This window comes from Ambystoma mexicanum, chromosome 6p, assembly GCF_040938575.1.
Source record: "Ambystoma mexicanum isolate Mex_15411 chromosome 6p, UKY_AmexF1_1, whole genome shotgun sequence".
In the NCBI taxonomy this organism is placed as follows: Eukaryota; Metazoa; Chordata; class Amphibia; order Caudata; family Ambystomatidae; genus Ambystoma; species Ambystoma mexicanum.
Window position 1 is genome coordinate 1,417,145,626 of NC_090935.1, and position 23,513 is coordinate 1,417,169,138.

The window sequence follows — 23,513 nt, forward strand, 5'->3', positions numbered from 1 at the left end:
GAGCCTTGTTTCAGCCTTCTACATGCCTATTCAATTGTGTGATGTCAAAGTCACCTAGCATTACTGTATCCATGTGCCTTCCTTCACTGTACTACAACACACTAGCGTTGTTGCATCCTGTGACACATGTGTCCTTTTTGTCGTAGGTAGTGATTTACATGTACTGTATGGTGACATGCATTTTATATGGGTCACCGACAGTACTCTTTGACTTCGATCTGGGGCTGGTTGACAGATCTGCCATGCCTATGCTACATGCCATCTGTTTGTTGGCATCTGTCATTTTAGTGTAAGGTCTATGCCAGGCAGCAGCTTGTGTGTGATGCAGGTGCTATGCAGCATGCAGTACATGTGTTGGCTTCACATTTGACACGCGTCCATGTCTGCTTTCAGGGTCCCCTTCTATTTCATTGCCACTGCGTGCATGTCAGAGTTTGTGTCATGTGGGACATGGCTGCTTCATGTGTTGGCTGTCAACATTGTGATGCCTATGTGTGTGGTATATGCTGTCGACATGTGTGCTCATGTGTTCTTTTGGTTATTTGCAGGTGATGTGGCACTGGGAGCAGAGGAGGAGGAGGAGATGGCAGAGAGGGTGGAGGGTTCAGGGTACCAACCAGGCACCAGTGGAGGGCGTGGTGTGGTAGCCCATGAGCATCCATTGGTGCTCCAGACCATCCTGTCCAGTGCTGGCTCTGGGTACACCTCTGAGGATCTCTTTGCCTCTGATGCCGAATCGGATATTGATCCGTCATGTCGTCACAGGTGAGTGATTCTGTAGTGGATACTATTCTGTCCAACACACCTGCAGTGGGGGATACCCCTCAAGAGGCCAGACAGTGTTGGTATGTCCGCTTGTGGTGGTTACGGATGCAGGTTCATGCTCCACACTAGTTGCTCCTGTTCCTGGGGCAGCAGATCAATGGAGGAATGCAGTCCTGCAGCCACAGGCAGCGCCAGCGCAGCAAGGACCAGGTCTCCTTGGGCCCAACAGGTGTGCTGTCCGGCAACGCGGTGGCAGTGCACCACCGGGGAACACTGTGAGGGAGCATACCATGTATGCCATTGCACAGCAACAGGGGACATCATGTGAGATGATGGCTCAGGGCATGGAATGTGTGGCCGATTCCATTCTCCCCCCTGAAAGGCAGGTGGAGCTCCAGCAGCAGTCAACATGGTCCACGTGCCGTTCACACAGGCTGGACACGTTGGCTGCCAACAAGGACCGACGGGCTGAACTGGAGGCTCTGCGCACAGCCATTGCTGCTGAGGCAGAGGCCCACAGAGAAGCCCTTAGGGAACATCTCAATCAGAACTACTTTGGCTGCACTTTTGATGAGCCAGGATACAGGGGCGGAACAGCGGATGGAGCAGCTGGAACACACCATCTCGGCTGAATTCCATGCAAGCCGTGAGGAGGTCTGTCTGTCACGTGAGGCCTTGCAGGCAGAACTCCGTGCTACACATGAGACCTTGCAGGAGGAACTCCGTGCTACACGTGAGGTGTTGCATGGGGACCTCCGTGCCATCTTCCTGCAGGACCAGGCTTACCAGACCTGCATGCTTGCTGCCATGGAGGGGCATGCCGGGGCTATGCATGGGCAGGCACCCTTACCACGCACACCTCCTGATATTCAACCAGAGGGTGACAACAGCGACGAGTTGAGAATGGTTGTCATTAGTTGGGTTTGTCTATTTGTCTGTGTGTGAGATGCATGCATGTGCACACAGACAAATGTATGCATTTGTACTCACCAATGAGCCATGTGTTGCCATGCCTACCATCTTCCAGGTCCCGGTTTAGGGCTGACATTCTGAATATGAAACTGTCATGGGTGGACCCTGGATAGTTTGCATAGACAGAGGTGATGATTCCCTTGGCATCGCATACAACTTGCACGTTGATGGAATGCCAGTGCTTGCGGTTGCGATAGATGTGCTCAGTGGCCCTAGGTGGATGTAGGGCAACATGTGTGCAATAAATGGCACCGATCACTTTGGGGAAGTGTGCCACCTCGTAAAAGTCCTGGGCCACAGCCTGCCTTTCTGCGGGTGTTCTGGGCATGTATATGTGCCTGCGGACTGAGGGGCGTGCAGTCATGAATGGCAACACCTGGTGTAGGCAGCGTGACTGCGTGGGCTGTGAGATTCTCCCAACTATGGCAGTTGCCTGCTGAAATTACCCAGTGGCCAAAAAAAGCAGGACATTGAGCACCTTTTCCAAGGGGCACAGTGCTTGAGAGCACATGGTGGGTGATGTGAGGTCATCCTCCCACGCAGTGACCAGGTCTAGGATGAAATGAGGTGGAAACCTATACCTGCCATAGACCTGGTCATCAGGCATCCCAAAAAGGTTGGTCCTGTGTAGAAAAATGCGGGGCCTTGCTACGTTCCTCCTCCTGCGGTGTCCCATGATCACTGCTGCGAGAAATGGTACGTTCATCGTAGCTGTATTTGCTTGTTGTTCGTGCGCACATTGCACGTCTTTTGGCGCACACAGGTTTGTCCTGTTGGATTCCATGAATGTGTTGTTAGGGCGCGTGTGGGCATTGCGAGGATTTTGCAGCGGTACTTCCCCCGTAACCCTCACATGTTCGCTTGTTGTTCCCCATTCTGCGTTTTCTGCCCCCTTTTTAGGTGTGTGCGCTGGACGGTGTGCGCGGATTCGGCGGAAGTCGAGGGTAAGCCACGCGCAATGTGTTCCATGAATAGGGGAACGAGCGCTTGTGCGCATTTCGCACGCATGCGCTGCGATTTTCACGCTTGCGCCCCCGCTTTCTGCACACATTTATTCCATGAATTACTCAGATGGGTTATTTCAGTCTGTGGAAGAGTCCATGAGTAATTTTAAGCAGTTGCCTAGGTCTTCTGATTTTACCTGGTTCAGGATCCTACTGACAACTTTCTTAGGGCCATTCGTTTTTTTGCACTATTGATATTCCGGGATGCTATCCAATCTAAGATGTTTCATTTAACATGGGTGGGTTCTTTATTTTGTACTGTAATATCAATATTACGACACTGTCTGCCGAACACTGTGGTACTTGAGTGTCTGCATGACCCTCCCCACGTCAGAAGATTTCACCAAGATAGCCCAGGATTTACACATTGCAGGAAGCTACTTGAAAATGACTGACTCGCTGCTAAGCACAAGTCCTTCTGATGTCTGGCCTCCTGTTTGCCCACCTCATGCCGCAGTCGATAGGAGGGCTGCTATACAAATGGAACTAACTCCGGGGAGCCTGAAAATGATACCGGCCCCCTTTTAGGCAGATTTTTAAGGCTACTGAAGGTAATCCCTGTTGGGCCCTGCCCTCCAAACATCGTGGTACAGGCAGGCCAGCATGACCCTCATCACGTCGGAACATCTCACCAAGGTAGCCCTGTTGGGCTGGATTTACACATTGGGTATCAGGTAATATTATCCCCATAAATAATGTCGCCTATGCTGTTTCCCGGTGACTATATGTATGGCGACATTATTTATGGGGACAATATATGGAGTAAATGGGAGCGGGGTTCCAGAGATGTCCCCCGCTCCCTTTAAAAAATGTGGGGTTTTTAAGGGTGTCTCCCGCAGGTTCCATATGGTAATGTTGCTGCAAAAAATCTGTGCCATTCTTGTATGGCGACATTTTTTGCAGGGACATTATCTGATGTCTGGCCTCCAGTTTGCTTGTCTCCTGCAGCAGCCGATAGGAAGGCTGATACACCAATGGAGCTTCCTCCGTGGAGCCTGCAGCCTTTTAAAGCTACTGAAGGTAATCCCTGTCAGGCGCTGTCTGCCGATAGTCATGGCACCGGAGTGCCCGCATCACTCATCATGTCAGAACATTTCACCAAGATAGCCCCGTTGGGCTGGATTTACAGATTGCAGGAAGCCACTTGAAAATGGCTGACTCGCTGCTAAGCAGAAGTCCTCCTGATGTCTGGCCTCCTGTTTGTCCCCCTCCTGCAGCCGCCGATAGGAGGCTGCTACACAAATGGAACTTCCTCCAGGCAGCTGGAATGCGAAGCCGGCCCCCTTTAAGGCAGACTTTTTAGGCTACTGAAGTGAATCCCTGTCGAGCCCTGTCTGCCGAACATCGTGGTACAGGAGTGCCCGCATGACCCTCTGTAAGGTTCCCATTTAGTATTTCATCCAGAAGGAAGTTCGGAGTTAGGTATAACAGTGCTTTGCGCAGGAAGGTTGAAAGTTTTAAGTTTATTGTTTAGGGTAGGAATCCAGGGGTAAGAATATCTTTTCCTTAACATTGACTTTCAGGATACTGGAGTGGTTCCAATCCAAAATGGGGGCATGCTGAGTGACAATGATTGGCTCTGGAGAGTTTGTGAGGTAGTTTGGAGTCTAATGAAGATTCTAAACTGCCTTTCATTCAAGTTAAGCCAAAGGAAGGTCACAGCTGTTGGGGGCTCCTGAGAAAGATTAAGAGAAAACCAGAGATTATCTGAAGACCGAAGCAGACTAATAGAAATCAACTTTCTGAGAGATGCAGTAAAAGAAAGAAACACATAAGTGGTGTTTTAAATCAGAGGAACTTTATCTTGAGATGACATGTAAAGAAGTTTGCTTGAACTGCATTTACATTGACTTGGCTTGTGGATAACTTGTTTTGAGACAGTGCAACTCTATGCTTTTCGTTGCCTTTCAGTAACGTTATTGTAAATAGTTAAAGGAGAAATTTCAGAGACAAACGTGCAAACGATCAAATGCAGAAATGTTTCTCTATGTCATTGCATTGTTAAATGAGGCGTGCACGGTTCCCATCACCTTAGGCAGAGGATCCGAGTAAAAGACCTTAAGATGCATCAGTGTGTCAACTGCGTAAATTGGAGGAAGGCTGCGTCCATCGAGAATTATGGAAAATAGCTGGGCAGCCTCAGGAGAACCGCAGCAGTAGTCTGAGGCATCTATTTCCACACTTTCCGGAATAAGTGGAGCGGGTGTCGAGTTAACCAGGATGCGCTTGGCGAGAAATGCAATGTAATTAGATTTGGGAAAATCGCAGTTCGAACTCCAGTTTCGTTTTAGGATAGTAGATTGCAACTAAGTGAACATTCTTTCTACGAAGTCATCAGAGGATGACCAGCTGAGAAGACTTTGAACATTTTTAAGTTTAGGACGACTACCATAAGTTAATTCTTTTTGAGAGGAATGTCTGCAAAATCAATCAGACCAAGTTTAGGCAAAAGAGAAAGAAAACAGAAAGTGATATTCAGAAAACAAAGGCTTGACATCTGCAGAAAAAGAACCAAGTAAGAAATATTTTCAGGAGATAGGAATTATAACAGCTTGTTGTGATACTCAAGAACTTAATGGACAAAACCAAAGCAGTGCTGGATTTTTCCTAAAAGAATTTCTACACAAGCCTAATACAGAAAAAAAGGGTACAAAAGCAAGCTGAGTCGAGAAATTACACATACTGTTCAGAAGAGAACGTCCTAGTTTAGGGCGGAGGTAGCCAGGTAACTAAGGGATTAGAAATATAATTTCAGGAAGAAATATTTATGATGTAAGGATTGTGTAACCATAAGATGTATTTGTTTGCCGGATTCCTGAAGCTGCAAGATATTGGAGATTGAGGCTTTTGGACGGAACCTGTTCTTTTATTATTTGATCCACTTCCCATTTCCCCCCGACTTGATTACCTCAGCAGTTGTAATCTAAAGATTGTTGGGAGGACCAGACTAAGGAGTCTGGAGGACTCATCTTCTTCCCCTGCAGGATTCAGTGCTGGGACATGAGACCCTCATCACATCAGAACCTCTTACCAAGAAATCCCTGATGGGCTGGATTTACACATTGCAGGAAGCCACTTGAAAATGGCTGACCCACTGCTAAGCACAAATCCTCCTGATGTCTGGCCTTCTGTTTTTCCGCCTCCAGGATCTGCCGATACGAGGGCTGCTAAATAAATGGAACTTCCTCCGGAGAGCCTGCAGTCAATCCCAGCCTCCTTTAAGGCAGCCTTTTAAGGCTACCGAAGTTAATCCCTGTCAGGCCATGTTGCTTTGAAATAATGCTGCGACCCCAGCCCTCCCGAGAGTCGGTGGGCTGACATATGCTGCTGTTTTAGTGCTGATTCTTCTTCCAGACCCTCCATGCAAAGGTAAGAAGAGCCCATGCTCTTCATGTGCTTATACTTGCCTGCTACACTATCCCCACCTAGCTGTCTTCTCCTACCTTCGACGAGTTAATTACCCACATTGCTAAGGTTTATATATGCTGACCACGGCTGAGCAGAATACATGTCCCCTCACAGCGCCAGATCTTTGCCTGCAGCCAATTTCCTCTGGCATATGCCTCGCACTCATGCCAAGTGCAACACCATTCTATAAGCATGTTGCTGTGACTGTAACATCTTGCCTCCCTTGTCTGTAGTACCCCAGGGCACATTGAGTGTGGCTCTCCCAGACCTGGACGCTGTTTCTTTGTTCCATGCACAGGGTGCATTCACAGCCTCGCACATCCATTCTTAATACATATACTTTGACTGTGTTGAATATTCGCTAAATGAGCCCTGGAGTGCATCCAGTAGCGGTTGTATTGCCATTTCCTGAGGTACTGCATTCCCTACTGAAGCTGCCCTGGCCCTTTGTAATACATTTCCGAACATCCTCTAATATACATCTACCACAACTATGTTCAATATGTGTGCCATTTCAACAGTTGTTTCTCTTTGACCACGCACACACCTAATGTATCCCCATACCATGAGGCAAGGCTTTACCAGACTGCACACCCACTGATTTTGTCCTTTGTTTGTCTGCACACCTGATGCAGCCCCCTATACCCTGAGGTGAGGCTTTACCAGACTCTGCACACCCATTTATTGTCCTTTGCTTGTCTGCACACCTGATGTAGCACCTGTACCATGACGTGATGCTTTACCAGACTGGGCACACCCACTGATTTTGTCCTTTGCTTGTCTGCACACCTGATTTAGCCCCCTGTACCATGAGGCGGGGTTTCACCATTCTGTGTACTCACTCTGTAACTATTAAGCGTGTTTTCTGCACTTTGAAACTGTACATTGCACTTTCTGTAACTAGCGCCCATATGCCTGTGGGTTTTGTGTGTTGAAATAAATGCAAAAATAAATAAATACATAAATAAATATTATTGAGATGCTGATCAAGATTTAGCACCTTCTTATCGGAGGCGTCTCCAAGCCATCGATTAAGGGCATCCAGTATTATAGTAGAGCAATTTGGTTTATTTAATTAAACCAAAAGGCATACAATTTCCTCATTAAAACAGGGCATATCGTCTGGTGGGCGACATAGCACGATAGTTATTTCTTAGCCAGAATAGACCCTTCGACCCTGCAGTCACCTTAGTCGAGATTTTAACAGACAGAATTGTAACCAGGTCTATTTTTGGTCTGCTTGAGTCTTTTAGCCATGTTTCCGCCACACACATGACATCAATATAATTATCCATGATGTAATCATGAATATCAATGGCATATTTACCTAGCGACCGTGTGTCCAAAAGAGACACTTTAATTGCTTGATACTTAAAAGGGGGATTTACTGCTCTAAGATCAATGGGCTCATCTTCAGGGATGGCAGTTTTTTTTATCTGTGGCTATTAAAAGTATACTATTGAGAATGTTCTTCTTTTCTATAATTAATAAAGGGAAAAGGGAAAAACAAACTTTAAAAATACCCAACAAATACAGAATATCTTAGCTATAACATCTTCACAGGGATTTCACAGCAGCTCTTCATTATATCTGCCTTCTGCATAGTTGGCAATTTAAAGTCCCCCTGGACCCTCACAAAACTTTGCAGCAAAAAGTCAGTGGTTTCAAACTATGGCTTGACAAATGTATTCTGCTTTGCTGGAACATTAAGAATCTTACCCTTTTTGCTAACAATTCACCTTCACAAAAAGATTTTTTGCCAAAAAAGTTATTAAAAAGATTTCAAAAATAGGATTTCCCCCACATAAATCGGCCTAATAAAAAGTTATTTCTTTTCCATGATGAATAAATAATTGTAATATCTAAGAGTAATAATTAAACTAAAAATAAATGTTATATTTAAATAATTAATGTAAATGTTTCCATAATCTATTCAGATCTATCACTTCAGAACGAAAATTCAAATTAAAAGAAAATGCACCTTTTAAAAACAGCCGTACAAATACAGAGCATCTTAACTTTCACTTCAGTGCACGGATTCCACATTCAGCCCTTCATTATTTTTGCCTTCGACACAGTTGCCAATTTGAAGTCACACTGAACCCTTTACCAAAACCTTTCCAGCATAACAATAGCTGGGTTAAAACGTAAGGCTGGAAAAATTTACTTTGCTGGAACATTTAAAATCGTACCTTTTCTACATAAAAGTCAACCTCACTAAAATGATTTATTCCGAAAATATTGCAAAAAGAACCTATCTGGAAGAAGTAGGGATTTAATATTATAAAAAATAAGCCTATTAAAACATTCTTCTTTTAAATAATTACTATATAATTTAATATTATGATAATAATTTGATTATTTATTGTTAATGAATATTGGAATCATTAATACAATAGCTTCAATAATTGATTCAAATCTATTACTACGGAAAATAAAACTTCAAGTAAAAAGAAAAATCAACCTGTAAAAATTGACCTATACAGAAATAGAGAACCTATTTGTTTTTCTTCATCACAGCGATCACACAGCCAGCTCTTCATTATAACTACCTTCTGCACGGTTGCCAATTTAAAGTGCCTTCTGTACCCTCTCAAAACCATGCCAGCATAATCTTAGACTGAGGTTCAAAACCATTGCTGGACAAATGTACTTTGTTTTGCTGGAACATACAGAAAGTTACTCTCTAAATAAAATGATTGTTTTGCAAAAATGTTACAAATAGGAACTTTTTTTTAGAAATAATAGCCAATTGTTCTTCTGAGACAAACATATTAGTGGTTGGAGAGGGAAGGGACAATTTTGATCATAAGAGATGTTATAATTTTACATATAAGGAACGGTTGAGTATGTGCCATTGGACATCAATTAGCTGACAATTGAAAAACTAAGATTTTCTTAAAAAAACTTTTAGAAAGGTTCTTCTTCTCAGTGGTTTCATGATGTCAAATCTATTCAAAAAATAAATGGGCAAGGAAAAGGAAATGCATATTTTAAAAACATCCATCAAATACAGATCACATTGACTGTCACTTCTTCGCAAGGAGTTCACAGACTTTGTTATAATTGCCTCCTGCACAGTTGCCAATTTAAATTCCCACTGGACCCTCACAAAACGTATAACCAATGGTTAATAACTATGGCTAGACAAATTTACTCTGCTTTGCTGGACCATTTTGAATTTCACATTTTTCGCTAAAAGGTCACCCTCAAAAGAATTTGTTTTTCCAAAAATGTTACGAAAAGAAACCGATTTGAAAAAAATAGACATGTTCTTTCACAAAAATCAGCCTAGTAAAAAGGTTTTTCTTTTCAATAAGTAGTAAATTATTGTAATATTTAAGATGAATAATTACTCTAAAGATACAAAGCCTAAAATGTGATAAACAATATTTAAACAATTAATGAAAATATTTCAACAACCTTTTCACCTCTATCACTTCAAGAAAACAGTACAAATATAAAGAAAATGCACCCTTTTAAAATATCTATGCAAATACAGAACATCTTAGTTTTCACTTCAGGACAGGGATTTCACAGTCAGCCCATCATCATATCTGTCTTCTGCACAATTGCAAATTTAAAGTCCCAATGGACCATCTCAAAACCTTTCCAGGATAATCATAGTAAGAGGTTAAAATCTAGGATTGGACAAATGTACTTTTTTGGGGAAACAGTTAAAATCTTACCCTTTTTATAAAAAAAAGCCACCCTCACAAAAACATGTTTTTAATTTTGTTTACAAAGAGTAACTGATTTGGAAAAAGTAGCTTATTTACTGTTGTAAAAATACACTTAGTAAAAAGGTTCTTAATTTCAAGAATTAATATAATAATTATATTAATTACTAATAATTACTTTTCAATTATTAATGAAAATGTTTTCAATAACAAACTCAAATCTATTACTTCAATTAATTTACCCTACATTGCTGGGACATTTTGCCACTTACCCTTTTTGCTCAAATATAACCATCACAAAGAAGATGGTTTGCAAAAATGTTATAAAAAGAAACTCCAAAAATAGCATGTTTGTTTCACAAAAACCAGCCTAACAAGAAAGATGTTTTATTTCAATAATTCAGAAATAAAATACAAATAAAAAGAAAATGCAACCATTCAAAACATCCATACAAATACAGCACATCTTAGCTTTCATTTCAGTGCATGGATTTCATAGTCAGCCCTTCATTATATCTGCCATCTGCACAGGTGTAATTTAAAGTCTGATTGGACCGTCTCAAAACCTCTCCAGCATAACCATGGCTAAAAACAAGGGCTGGACAAATTTACTTTGCTGGAACATTTCAAATGATAGCCGTTCTACAAAAATGTTACCTTCACAAAAAAAGATGTGTTTGCAAAAATGTTACAAAAAGGAACCTATTTGAATAATTAGCAACATATTGTTATAAAAATAAGCACATGCAATATTCTTCCTTTCAATAATTACGACATAATGTAATATAATAATGTAATCATTTACTAATAATGTATATTTCATTAATTCATAAAATTGTTTCAATAATCTATTTGAATTTATTACTTCAGAAAATAAAAGTACAAGTAAAAAAAATACCCCCCTAAAAAAATAGATAACATCTTTGCTTTCACTTCATCAGATGGATTTCACAGCCAGCAGTTCATTATAACTGCTTTCTGCACAGGTGCAAATATAAAGTCCACAACACCATCTCAAAACTGTTCCAGCTTAATCATAACCAGTGGTTAAAAACTAAGGCTCTGCAAATGTACTCTGCTTTGCTGCAACCTTTTAAATCTTACCCTTTTCACTGAAAAGTCACATTCACAAAAAGATTGGTTGGAAAAATGGTGTAAAAAAATGTTTTGAAAAAAACCCCTGTTCTTTCACAAAAATTGGCCTAATGAAAACAGTTTTTCTCTTCAATGATTAATACATAATTGTAAAATGTAATACTTATAATGATACTAAAAATAGAAATTGTAATATTCAATAAACAATATTTCAATAATTATTAAAACTTTAAATTATCTATTCACATCCATCAAATCAGAAACAAAAAGTACTACTAAAAAGGAAATGCACCTTTGAAAAACATCCATAGGATATCTTTGCTTTCACTTCCTCAGGGATTTCGCTGCCAACTTTTGTTATAAATGGTCTCTGCAAAGTTGCCAATTTAAAGTCCCACTGAACCCTCTCAAAACATTTCAGTATAATCATAATCGTTGTTTAAAAACTATGGTTCAACAAATTTACTCTGCTTTGCTGGAACATTTTGAATTTCACCCTTTTTGCTAAAAGGTCACATCACAAAAATGTGTTTTTCGCAAAAAAATTATAAAAAGAAACCATTTTGAAAAAATAGAAAAATTATTTCCCAAAAATCAGCCTAGCAAAAACATTTTTCCTTTCAATAATTAGTACACAATTGTAATATTTAAGATTAATAATTACACCAAAAATAAAAAATACTAACATTTAATAAACAATGTTTAAATGATTAATGAAAATGTTTCAATAATCTTTTCACCTCTATCATTTCAAGAAAACAGTGCAAATACAAAGAAAATTCACCCTTTAAAAATATCTATGCAAATACAGATTATCGTAGTTTTCACTTCATAACAGGGATTTTACAGCCAGCCCATCATCACATCTGTCTTAGGCACAATTGCCAATTTGAGGTCCCAATGGACCCTCTCAAAACCTTTCCAGCATAATCATAGACAGAGGTTAAAATCTAGGGCTGGACAAATGTACTTTGTTTTGGTGAAACAATTCAAATCTTACCTTTTTTTTTAAAAAAAAAGCCACCCTCACAAACATTTTTTTGCAAAAGTGTTACAAAGAGGAACTGATTTGGACAATGTAGCTTATTTCCTCTTACAAAAACATGTCTAGTAAAAAGGCTCTTCTTTTCAAGAATTAATATGATAATTATATTAATTATTAATAATTAATCTTTCAATAATTAGTAAAGAAAATTTCAATAATATACTAAATCTATCACTTCAAAAACCAAACGTGCAAGGAAAAGAAAAAGACAAACTTATAAAACATTCTTCAAATACAGAACATTTTAGCTGTTGCTACCTCACAGGTATTTCACAGCCAGCTCTTTCACAACTACATTCTGCACAGTTGGCAATTGGAAGTCCCACTGGATCCTCTCAAACATTTGCCAGCATAATCATAACCAGTGGTTAAAAACTAGAGCTCAACTAATTTACCCTACTTTGCTGGGACATTTTGACACTTACCCTTTTTGCTCATATATAACCATCACAAAGAAGATGGTTTGCAAAAATGTTATAAAAAGAAACTCCAAAAATAGGATGTTCGTTTCACAAAAATCAGCCTAACAACAAAAAAATGTATTTCAATAATAAAGAAAAATGTACAAATAAAAAGAAAATGCAACTGTTCAAAACTTCCATACAGATACAGCACATCTTAGTTTTCATTTCAGTGCATGGATTTCACTGTCAGCCCTTCATTATATCTGACTTCTGCACAGGTGCAATTTAAAGTCCGACTGAACCCTCCCAAAACCTTTCCAGCATAGCCATGGATGGGGTTAAAAAGTAGGGCTGGACAAATTTACTTTGCTGGAACATTTCACATTTTACCCTTTCTACAAAAAAGTTACCTTCACAAAAAAAGATGTGTTTGCAAATATGTTACAAAAAGGAACCTATTTGAATAATTAGCTACATACTGTTATAAAAATAACCACATAAAACATTAGTTTTCCAATAGTTACTACATAATGTAATATAATAATGTCATCATTTACTAATAATGAATATTTCATTCATTAATAAAATAATTTCAATAATCTATTTGAATCTATTACTTCAGAAAATAAAAGAACAAGTAAAAAGAAATTCCTTCTTCAAAAAAATAGATAACACCTTTGCTTTCACTTCATCAAATGGATTTCACAGCCAGCTTTTCATTATAACTGCTTTCTGCACAGTTGAAAATGTAAGTCCCTTGAAACACAAAAATGTTCCAGTTTAATCATAACCAGTGGTTAAAAAGTAAGGCTCAGCAAAATTACTCTGCTTTGCTGCAGCATTTTGAATCGTACCCTTTTCACTGAAAAGTCAGCTTCACAAAAAGCTTAAAAAATGTTGTAAAAAAACGATTTGAAAAAAAAACATTTCTTTCACATAAATTGGCCTAATAAAAACAGTTTTTCTCTTCAATGTTTAATAATACACCATTGTGAAATGTAATACTTATAATGATGTAAAAATAGAAATTGTAATATTTAATAAATAATATTTCAATAATTATTAAAACTTGAAATTATCTATTCACCTCCATCAAATCAGAAACAAAAAGTACTACTAAAAAGGAAATGCACCTTTGAAAACCATCCATAGGATATCTTTGCTTTCACTTCCTCACAGGGATTTCGCAGCCAACTTTAATTATAAAAGCTCTGCGCAAAGTTGCCAATTTAAAGTCCCACTGAACCCTCTCAAAACATTTTCAGCATAATCATAACCAATGGTTAAAAACTATGGCTCGACAAATTTACTCTGCTTTGCTGGAACATTTAGTTTGAATTTCACCCTTTTTGCTAAAAGGTCACCATCACAAAAATGTGTTTTCAGCAAAAATCTTATCAAAAGAAACTGATTTTAAAAAATAGACATTTTCTTTCACATAAATCAGGCTAGTAAAAAAGGTATTTCTTTTCAATAATTAGTAAATAATTGTAATATTTAAGATGAATAATTACACTAAAAATAAAAAATCCTAACATTTAATAAACAATGTTTAAATCATTAGTGAAAATGTTTCAACAATCTTTTTATCTCTATCACTTCAAGAAAATAGTGCAAATACAAAGAAAATTCACCCTTTAAAAATATCTATGCAAATACATATTATCTTAGTTTTCACTGCATGACAGGGATTTCACAGCCCATCATCACATCTGTCTCATGCACAATTGCCAATTTGAGGTCCAATGGACCCTCTCAAAACCTTTACAGCATAATCATAGACAGAGGTTAAAATCTAGGGCTGGACAAATGTACTTTGTGTTGGTGAAACAGTTCAGATCTTTTTAAAAAGCCACCCTCACAAAAAAAATGTTTTGCAAAAGTGTTACAAAGAGGAACTGATTTGGACAAAGTAGTTTATTTACTCTTACAAAAACACGTCTAGTAAAAAGGCTCTTCTTTTCAATAATTAATATGATAATTATATTAATTACTAATAATTAATCTTTCAATAATTAGTAAAGAAATGTTCAATAATATACTCAAATCTATCACTTCAAAAACCAAATGTGCAAGGAAAAGGAAAAGACAAACTTAAAAACATTCTGCACAGTTGGCAATTTGAAGTCCCACTGGATCCTCTCAAACATTTGCCAGCATATTCATAACCAGTGGTTAAAAACTAGAGCTCAACTAATTTACCCTACTTTGCTCGGACATTTTGACACTTACCCTTTTTGCTAAAATATACCCATCACGAAGAAGAGGGTTTGCAAAAATGTTATAAAAAGAAACTCCAAAAATAGCATGTTTGTTTCACAAAAATCAACCTAACAACAAAGATGCTTTATTTCAATAATTCAGAAAAAAGTTAAAAATAAAAATAAAATGCAACCGTTCAAAACATCCATACAAATACAGCACATCTTAGCTTTAATATCTGTACATGGATTTCACAGTCAGCCCTTCATCATAACTGCCTTCTGCACAGGTGCAATTTAAAGTCCGACTGGACCCACTCAAAAACTTTCCAGCATAAACATGGCTGGGGTCGAAAGGTAGGGCTGGACAAATTTACTTTGCTGGAACATTTCACATTTTAGCCTTTCAACAAAAAAGTTACCTTCACAAAAAAAGATTTGTTTGCAACAATGTAACAAAAAGGAACCTATTTGAATAATTTGCAACATACTGTTATAAAAATAAGCACATAAACCATTCTTCTTTTCAATAATGACTACATAAGGTAATATAATAATGTAATCATTTAGTAATTATGAATATTTCATTCATTAATACAATAGTTTCAGTAATCTACTTGAATCTATTACTTCAAAAAATAAAAGTGCAAGTAAAAAAAATACCCCTTTAAAATAAAAAAAGATAACATCTTTGCTTTCACTTCATCACATTGATTTCACAGCCAGCTTTTCATTATAACTGCTTTCTGCACAGTTGCAAATTTAAAGTTCACTAGATCATCTTAAAACAGTTCCAGCTTAATCATAACCAGTGGTTAAAAATGAGGGCTCAGCAAATTTACTCTGCTTTGCTGGAACATTTTGAATCTTATCATTTTCACTGAAAAGTCACCTTCACAAAAAGATTGTTTGCAGAAATGTTGTAAAAAGAAACTGATTTGAAAAAAAAGCCTTTCTTTCACAAAAATCGGCCTAATCAAAACTGTTTTTCTCTTCAATGATGAATACTAATAATATTGCTAAAAATAGAAATTGTAGTATTTAATAAATAATATTTCAATCATTAATTAAAACTTTCAATTATCTATTCCCCTCCAACAAATCACAAAAAATGTACTACTAAAAAGGAAATGCACCTTAGAAAAACATTGATAAAAATATACGGGTCAATTAATAGATTTCAGCGCAGAAATAGCGCACACGCCTGGGGCAGAGAGGGAGCGTGCGTCACGCATGCTCCAGGCGCAGCACCAAACAGCATTTTGGCACACCGTGTATTCATGGATTTCCCGAACCATTTGCAGCCGTGTTGCAGGGAAAATTCAGCAGCGCCAGTAATGCCCCCAGTAACGCCCCTTGCGCCAGAAAAAGCCATAGAAATCCCCAATATGGCGCAAATGGCTCCAAATGGTGACATCCCCCCGACACCGTAATCGCGTAAAAAACTGCGTATCCCGCTCGCAGCATCCAAAACGCGTGAAAATATACTCACGCACCCCCTTGTATACGCATACCCCGCTCAGGCCAGCCAAAACGCGGGAAAATCTCCATGCACACCCCCTTGAATACGCGTACCCCGCTTGCGCCAGCCAAAACACGTTAAAATCTCCCCGTGCACCCCCTTGAATACGCGTACCATACTCGTGCCTCCCAAATCACGTGAAAAAGGCCTACTTTAACCCTGCGAATACACGTACCCCGCTCGGCCAGCCAAATTGTGTGAAAATCAACTCACGCACCCCCTTGAATATGCATACCCCGCTCGTGCCAGCCAAATCGCGTGGAAAAGGCTGCACGTGTGGTGACAGGTGTTGGGGGGACCCCCTGTGGTGTGGGCTGCCTACAGGGCATGGCCATGGGTATAGGGAGGCCCCCCGTGGTTTGGGCTGCCTACGGGGCATGGACATGGGTGTTGGGTGGTCCCCTGTGGCGTGGGCTACCTGCGGGGCATGGTCACGGGTGATGGGCTGCCTGCAGGCATGGTCCTGGGTGATGGGTGGACCCCTGTGGCGTGGGTTGCCTGTGGAGCATGGTCAGGGATGATGGGGGACCCCTGTGGCATGGGCTGCCTGTGGGGCATGGTCAGGGCTGTTGGGAGGTCCCCTGTGGCATGGGCTGCCTGTGGGGCATGGTCAGGGATGTTGGGCTGCCTGCAGGGCATGGCCATGGATGTATAGGGATCCGCTGTGGTGAGGGATGTCTGCGGGGCATGGTCAGGGGTATTGGGTGGTCCCCTGTGGTGTGGGCTGCATGCGGGGCATGGTCATGGGTGATGGGCTGACTGCGGGGCATGGTCATGGGTGATGGGTGGACCCCTGTGGCGTGGGCTGCCTGTGGGGCATGGTCAGACGTGATGGGGGGACCCCTGTGGCATGGGCTGCCGGCGGTGGATGGTCAGGGGTGTTGGGAGGTCCCCTGTGGCATGGGCTGCCTGTGGGGCATGGTCAGGGGTGTTGGGCTGCCTGCAGGGCATGGCCATGGGTGTATAGGGATCCGCTGTAGTGTGGGATGCCTGCGGGGCATGGTCAGGTGTATTGGGTGGTCCCCTGTGGTGTGGGCTGCATGCGGGGCATGGTCACGGGTGATGGGTGGACCCCTGTGGCGTGGCCTGCCTGCGGGGCATGGTCAGGGGTGATGGGTGGACCCCTGTGGTGTGGGCTGCCTGCAGGGCATGGTTAGGGGTTTTGGGTGGTCCCCTGTGCCATGGGCTGCCTGCGGGGCATGGCCATGGGTTTAGGGGGAGGCAGCCCATCACCCGTGACCATGCACCGCAGGCAGACCATGCCACAGGGGACCACCCATCACCCGTGACCATGCCCTGTAGGCAGCCCACGCCACAAGGGACCACCAAACACCCCTGACCATGCCCCTCAGGCAGCCCATAACATGGGGGACCCCCCAACACCCCTGACCATGCCCCACAGACAGCCCATCACCCGTGACCATGCCCCGCAGGCACCCCACGTCACAGGGGTCCACCCATCACCCGTGACCATGCCCCGCAGGCAGCCCATCACCTCTGACCATGCCCGCAGGCAGCCCACGTCACAGGGAACCACCCATCACCCGTGACCATGTCCCACAGGCAGCCCATCACCCGTGACCATGCCCCGCAGGCAGCCCACGCCACAGGGGACCACCCAACACCCCTCACCATGCCCCGCAGGCAGCCCACACCACAGGGGACCCCCCAACACCCCTGACCATGCCCCGCAGGCAGCCCACGCCACAGAGGACCACCGGAAACCCCTGACCATGCCCCGCAGGCAACCCATGCCACAGGGGACAACCCAACACCCCTGACCATGCGCTGCAGGCAGCCCATCACCCGTGACCATTCCCTGCAGGCAGACCATGCCACACGGGACCACCCATCACCCGTGACCATGTCCCGCAGGCAGCCAACATGGCACCATACACCGCATTGCAGGCCCTGACTCTTGACCCCCACCAGTGACAGGCACCTGCAAGCAGGCCCCAACTCCTGACCCCCACTAGTGACGGGCACCGGCAAGCAGGCCTGACTCCTGTCCCCCAACCAACACATTGTCACAACATACATTCATGTAGCAAATGTCCACCCAAATGCCACCCCACTCTGCCCCCCCACAGTGCAACTCCACACCCATCCATTGTCCCCACTTCCCAGTACAGGCCCCAGGGCATGTCATTCACTGAAGCGCACATGCATGCACCCAAAGACATGCCCAACATGGCCACACAGCAGTGACACATGACTGAGGCAATGACGGCTGACACATGCACCAAACAAATGAGAGCAGACAACAGAAATATATGACTGCATGGAAATGTATCAATACAAATGAAAATGACCAAAGGAAAAGCAAACATGACAATGAAAAAGAAATGAATGTAAATTTAAATGACATGCAAAATCCAACAAACAGAACATGAAATCCAAAAAAGTGCTAATCCTTAAACTGGTCCTTGTCCAAAGTCAAATAATCCACATCCAAACGGTAAACCAAAAAAAACCATTCCTCCATGTGTGAAAACAATAACCCAAAATCCACAATACTCCAACTATATACACGGAAAGTTTGAAGGGTCTATAAAAATACAACTATATACAAAAAGTGGAGCAATGTCCATGGACTTCAAAGAAAAAAGAAAAAGAAAGGAAATCTAACCCTAAAGAACTATTTACAATGGCGGCGGGCTAGTCCTACGGCTCACCGTTCTTACCAAGAGTTTTGGCCAGGGCATCATCGAACTCTGTGTCTATGGCCCGGAGGCGGGACTGTGCTCTATCCTCGAGGGCTCTCAGGGACACTGCCATGTTCTCCACCAACTCCCTGCGAGTCTCCTCGAGGAACTCAGCCCGCCTTTCTGCCCGCTGCATGGAGTTCTCCGCCCTGACCATGGTGAGCCGTGCCCTCTCTGCCCGCCGCCGCTCTGCATCTATCTGCTGGCCCATCGTCTGCCACACGGAAGACACACTTTGTCCAGGGTCCTCCTGCCCTTCGACCGTTGCCTGCCCCTGTGATGTACTTGGCCCGAGTCCTGGCGCCTCCAACATTGAGCCAGCTACTGCCTATTAGCCACCTTCCTGTGCCACCACGACTGCCTCTGGGAAGATGGCAACCCCCGGGGCCATCGTGCACGTGCCCTGCTCGAAGGTGCCTGCACAACCTCCATTGCCAGGGGTCCTGTTGCTGGGGTGACCACCTCTGCTGATCCTCCGACCCCCGACTGTGGCAGGGATGGGATCTCCACCAACCTGGCCGTGGTGGATTTGGCAGGTCCACAGGGGGCCCTGGTGGCATCTGGGCCGGAAGACGGCATGGCGGATGACTGGCGCATAGTGGGTGAAGAGGAGGAGGCGGTCGCAAAACCACTCAGCACATGGAGGAAACCCCTGACAATGAGCCGTCCTAGCCAGTTCATGATGGCACACCCCTGTTCGTGATGACGTGCGTGCTCCTGCCAGGAATCACACACATCATCACGAATGACGCGTGTCCGCATAGCAATACCGACTAGGACGGGCTCAACCCTGTCACGGATTGCCACGTCTGCAGTTAGAGGAATGTCTGGTGTCGTGGACTGCTCCCCTACTTGTGAACGGGCCTGGGCTGAGGCATGCGTGCCAGTGCACGATGATGCAGTCTCAGTTTCAGGGACATGATTAGGCACAGGCCCCTGCGCTGTGACCTGTGCTGCCTCCTGCACCTGGACTGCACCACTTGCACCGGTGGCATCACCCCCTGCAGGCCCCATGTGTGGGCCTGATGCGGCCTCCTCCTCAACCACCACTGACATGGATGCCTCCACACCGTCTTCCGCACTGTCCTGCCCCTGTAGGGGCTCACCTGCCACTTCTGCTGCCGAGGAGCCCGCGTCCAACCAGCTGCCGCCGTAGTGGTGGATGCGGCACCAGTCCCCTCGCTCCCGGAAGATGACTTGTCCTAGGAGGGTGACTGGGCCTTGCATCTCCGGCTGGTGGGGGCATCCCCTGTAGATAGGGAGACATTGAACACCAGCATCAGGATACTGTATAATGGTCTGCTAGACACAAAGCAAATGCACATGAGTGGCACTGTCAAACGTCACTACCAACATCAACGTCCACAACACACAGGTCAGTGCAAGAAACACACACGCACAAACAAGCATGGCACGTGCAACAGACATTTACATCCATGTCCAAGGCACTGTTGGAACATCAGAAGGGGGGGCTGAACGTCACATGTATCATGGGACATGCCGATCACATGCACACACACCACCGGACAGTCATGCATCTCGCCATGTCTACCTCCTGTCACAGAGCACACATAGGCAACTGTGCCGCGTCAGTCAATCAGTCATTGAGATGGCCATGTGTCATGCATCCATGGCGATTCCCAGTCACACACACAGCACTCAGACACATGCACATGTACACTGTGCACATCCATGAAGGTGACATAAGCATCCATGTATCACACCACAAACATGGGCAAGTACACACACATGCATTGAAACACAGACACCATTGATGTGGAACACGCTTGACTGGACTCACATGCAGCACCATCCTGTCCCTGCACACAGACATCCATACATGGGGCATGCCAGACATACAGTCGAGGGTCACACTCCTGCCACACCTCAACATGCAGTATGCTGGACAAGAACACATGCACACTTACCACTCGACTCCAGACTGGTCAGCAAATCGAGGACGTGGTGGTGAAGCACTGGGTTTGTGCACTCTAGGACCCGCATCTTAATGTTGCTTAACCGGTCCCGTAGCCCCACTTCTCCACGAGCCTCAACGAGGCGCCAGGCCTTGCTGTGGGTCCTGGACCTGAAGTCCTTCCAGCGCTTCCGGACGCGTTGGTAGTCGCAGGATGCCACCCCCACCTCATTGATGGCATCCACAATGTCCGACCAGATCCTCCTCCGTCCTTCCTTGTCGAGAAGAGGGCATCATAATGCCCCCCAGGACTTGCTCCATCAGGATGTCAACTTCATTGGCACTGAAGCTGGCAGCCATATGCCTCTCTGACTGGGGGTTGCCACTAGCCTCAGATGTTGCTAGGTCCGACATGGCAACCCCCGAGGCAGGTGTGGGTGGGCAACTGGGTCCGGGGGCTGGGCTGTGGAGCGATGGTACAGCAGTCGGGAGTATTCTGTATCAGCAGAGGTGGTCGCAGCAAGAGGACCTCTGGCAATGTCTTCTGTGCAGGCACCAAATAGCAAGGCTGGCTGGCAGCAGCAGATGGCTCGTAGGAGGCTGCTTGGGGCTTTGATCGGGCAGGTAAATGGCCTTCTGGGCAGGAGCGTGGTCTTCCGTGTGTAGTTGCATGGCCAGCTTGATGCAGAGTGACTCTGTGCGTGAAAAACAGCACTTTAGTGTGAAATTCGAGGAAAGGCCCGTAGCGCGTAAGCTCGGAAGTGAAATGACATGCACGGGTGTTGCCTTCCGCACGGGTTAAAGGTCTCCGCGGGACAGCAGTTCGCTGTATGTGCTTTTCGTGGAGACCGACGCGTGTGTTTCTACAACTTGTGGGTTCAAACACGACATCGTCACAGGGCTTATAGTCCGTACTTCTTGTTTTGGCGGGGGAGTTGCCTATGCGCACACGTGCGTGTGTTTTTCTTTTTTCACACAAGGCAGACGGTGAGGTGCACACAATTATTCTTCCCACTGTGGATCCCCCTGTGTGTTGCATAACCCGTTTTTGAGGTCAGAGTAGCCTGCGTGTTCCACGCGTATGCTTTTGTTTGTGTCCCTGGGTGCCACGGCATACTGCGGGAGGTTTATTCATGGGCTACCGGGGGTTGCGTGCATGTTTTATTTGTTTACTTGGGGTGCCTGAGCGTTGCGTGACCTGTCTTTATTCACCAGGGGTCACATACAGCCTACCATCTACCATCACGTACCCTGCCCCCTTAACCCCAATTGCCCAGGACAATTGTTGTGTGCACCTCCCATTGGCAATAGTACATCCGTGCCATGGTTGGGAGGCCACCAAAAGGGAAGGGTGGCAAAGTTGGGGGACCTCCCAGAGCTGGGCGTGGTGGGGCATGTGGCCGGGGTGTCCAGGGAGTCCAGGGAGGCCAAGGGGGACATTGCCAGGCTGTTCCACAGGGCCAGGATGTCCAGCCACATGCTGGAACAGCCATGCCACCACCCCCAGCACCTCAGGAAGATGCTGCTGCTGCAGACATCCCGGCGCACATCTGACCCCACAGCCAGTGTCATCTGCTGGCACGGGCCACCAGGTAGTGGAAGCTGCTTGTGCAGCTGTAGCATCCAGCAGCCATGCTTGTGGTCAGCCAGCGCAGGCTGCCTTGGCACAGGAGGACTGCCAGGCAGAATTTCAGCTGAGGAAAGCCAAGCCACATGTGCCTAAGGAAGCTGTGACCAAGGCACATGTATTTGGGGCAGTGGTGGCATCTGCTGCCCAGAGCAGCCAGGTGGTGGGAGCTGCAGGGCTAGATGCAGCCAACACCACCCCGGCTGTGAGTCTGCCAGCCAGGACTGTGTTGGTCACAGCCCTTGGCACTGAGGCAGTTGTGCTGCTGGGTCCAGCAGCCAATTACACAATCCAGGCCTTCAGTCCTCATGCCAATTACTACTCACATTGGCCAGTCCACCATTGCCACTGCCCCTACTGACCATAGCGGCATTAGCCACTCAGGGTCCGCACAACCGGCCAAGAGGAGGAAGTGTACATCTGTGTAAGAGGCTGGGACCCCAGACACGGCTCTGGTCTCCAGCATGGCAAGGAAGAAGCATTTCAATAAGCACGAACTGGACTTCCTTGTGGACTACGTGTCGGAACACGACTGCGATAAGCTGGTGGACTCAGGTTGCCATACTATGCCTGCCTAGTGTCAGGTCCACAGGCAGTTAATTGCGGAAAGTGTCAGTGCCATGGGATATGAGAGGCGCACAGCTCAGGATTGCTACACGCGTTGGACTGACCTCTGACGCTGTGCAAAACAAAAGCGGGACTGTAATTACTCCCTGACTCTGGTGACTGGCAGTGGGCCACCACCAGGGGAGGATGAACAAAATCCGCACGTGGAAATCGCTGCGAAGTTCATCGATCGGGGCCTTATCCAGGGAGTGGGGGAGATGCCGGATTATGATGCAACGTCCGGTGAGTGTTGATGCTTGTGTGTCGAGCCCATGTGTGTGTTGCTTGTGTGATGTGTTGTGATTGACTGCCAGTTCAGGCTATGTATTCATGAGTGCCATGTGTGACACATGCAATGCTTGATTGATGCTAATTTAAAGTCCCACTGAACCCTCTCAAAACATTTTCAGCATAATCATAACCAATGGTAAAAAACTATGGCTCGACAAATTTACTCTGCTTTGCTGGAACATTTTGTTTCAATTTTACCCTTTTTGCTAAAAGGTCACCATCACAAAAATGTGTTTTCTGCAAAAGTCTTATCAAAAGAAACTGATTTTAAAA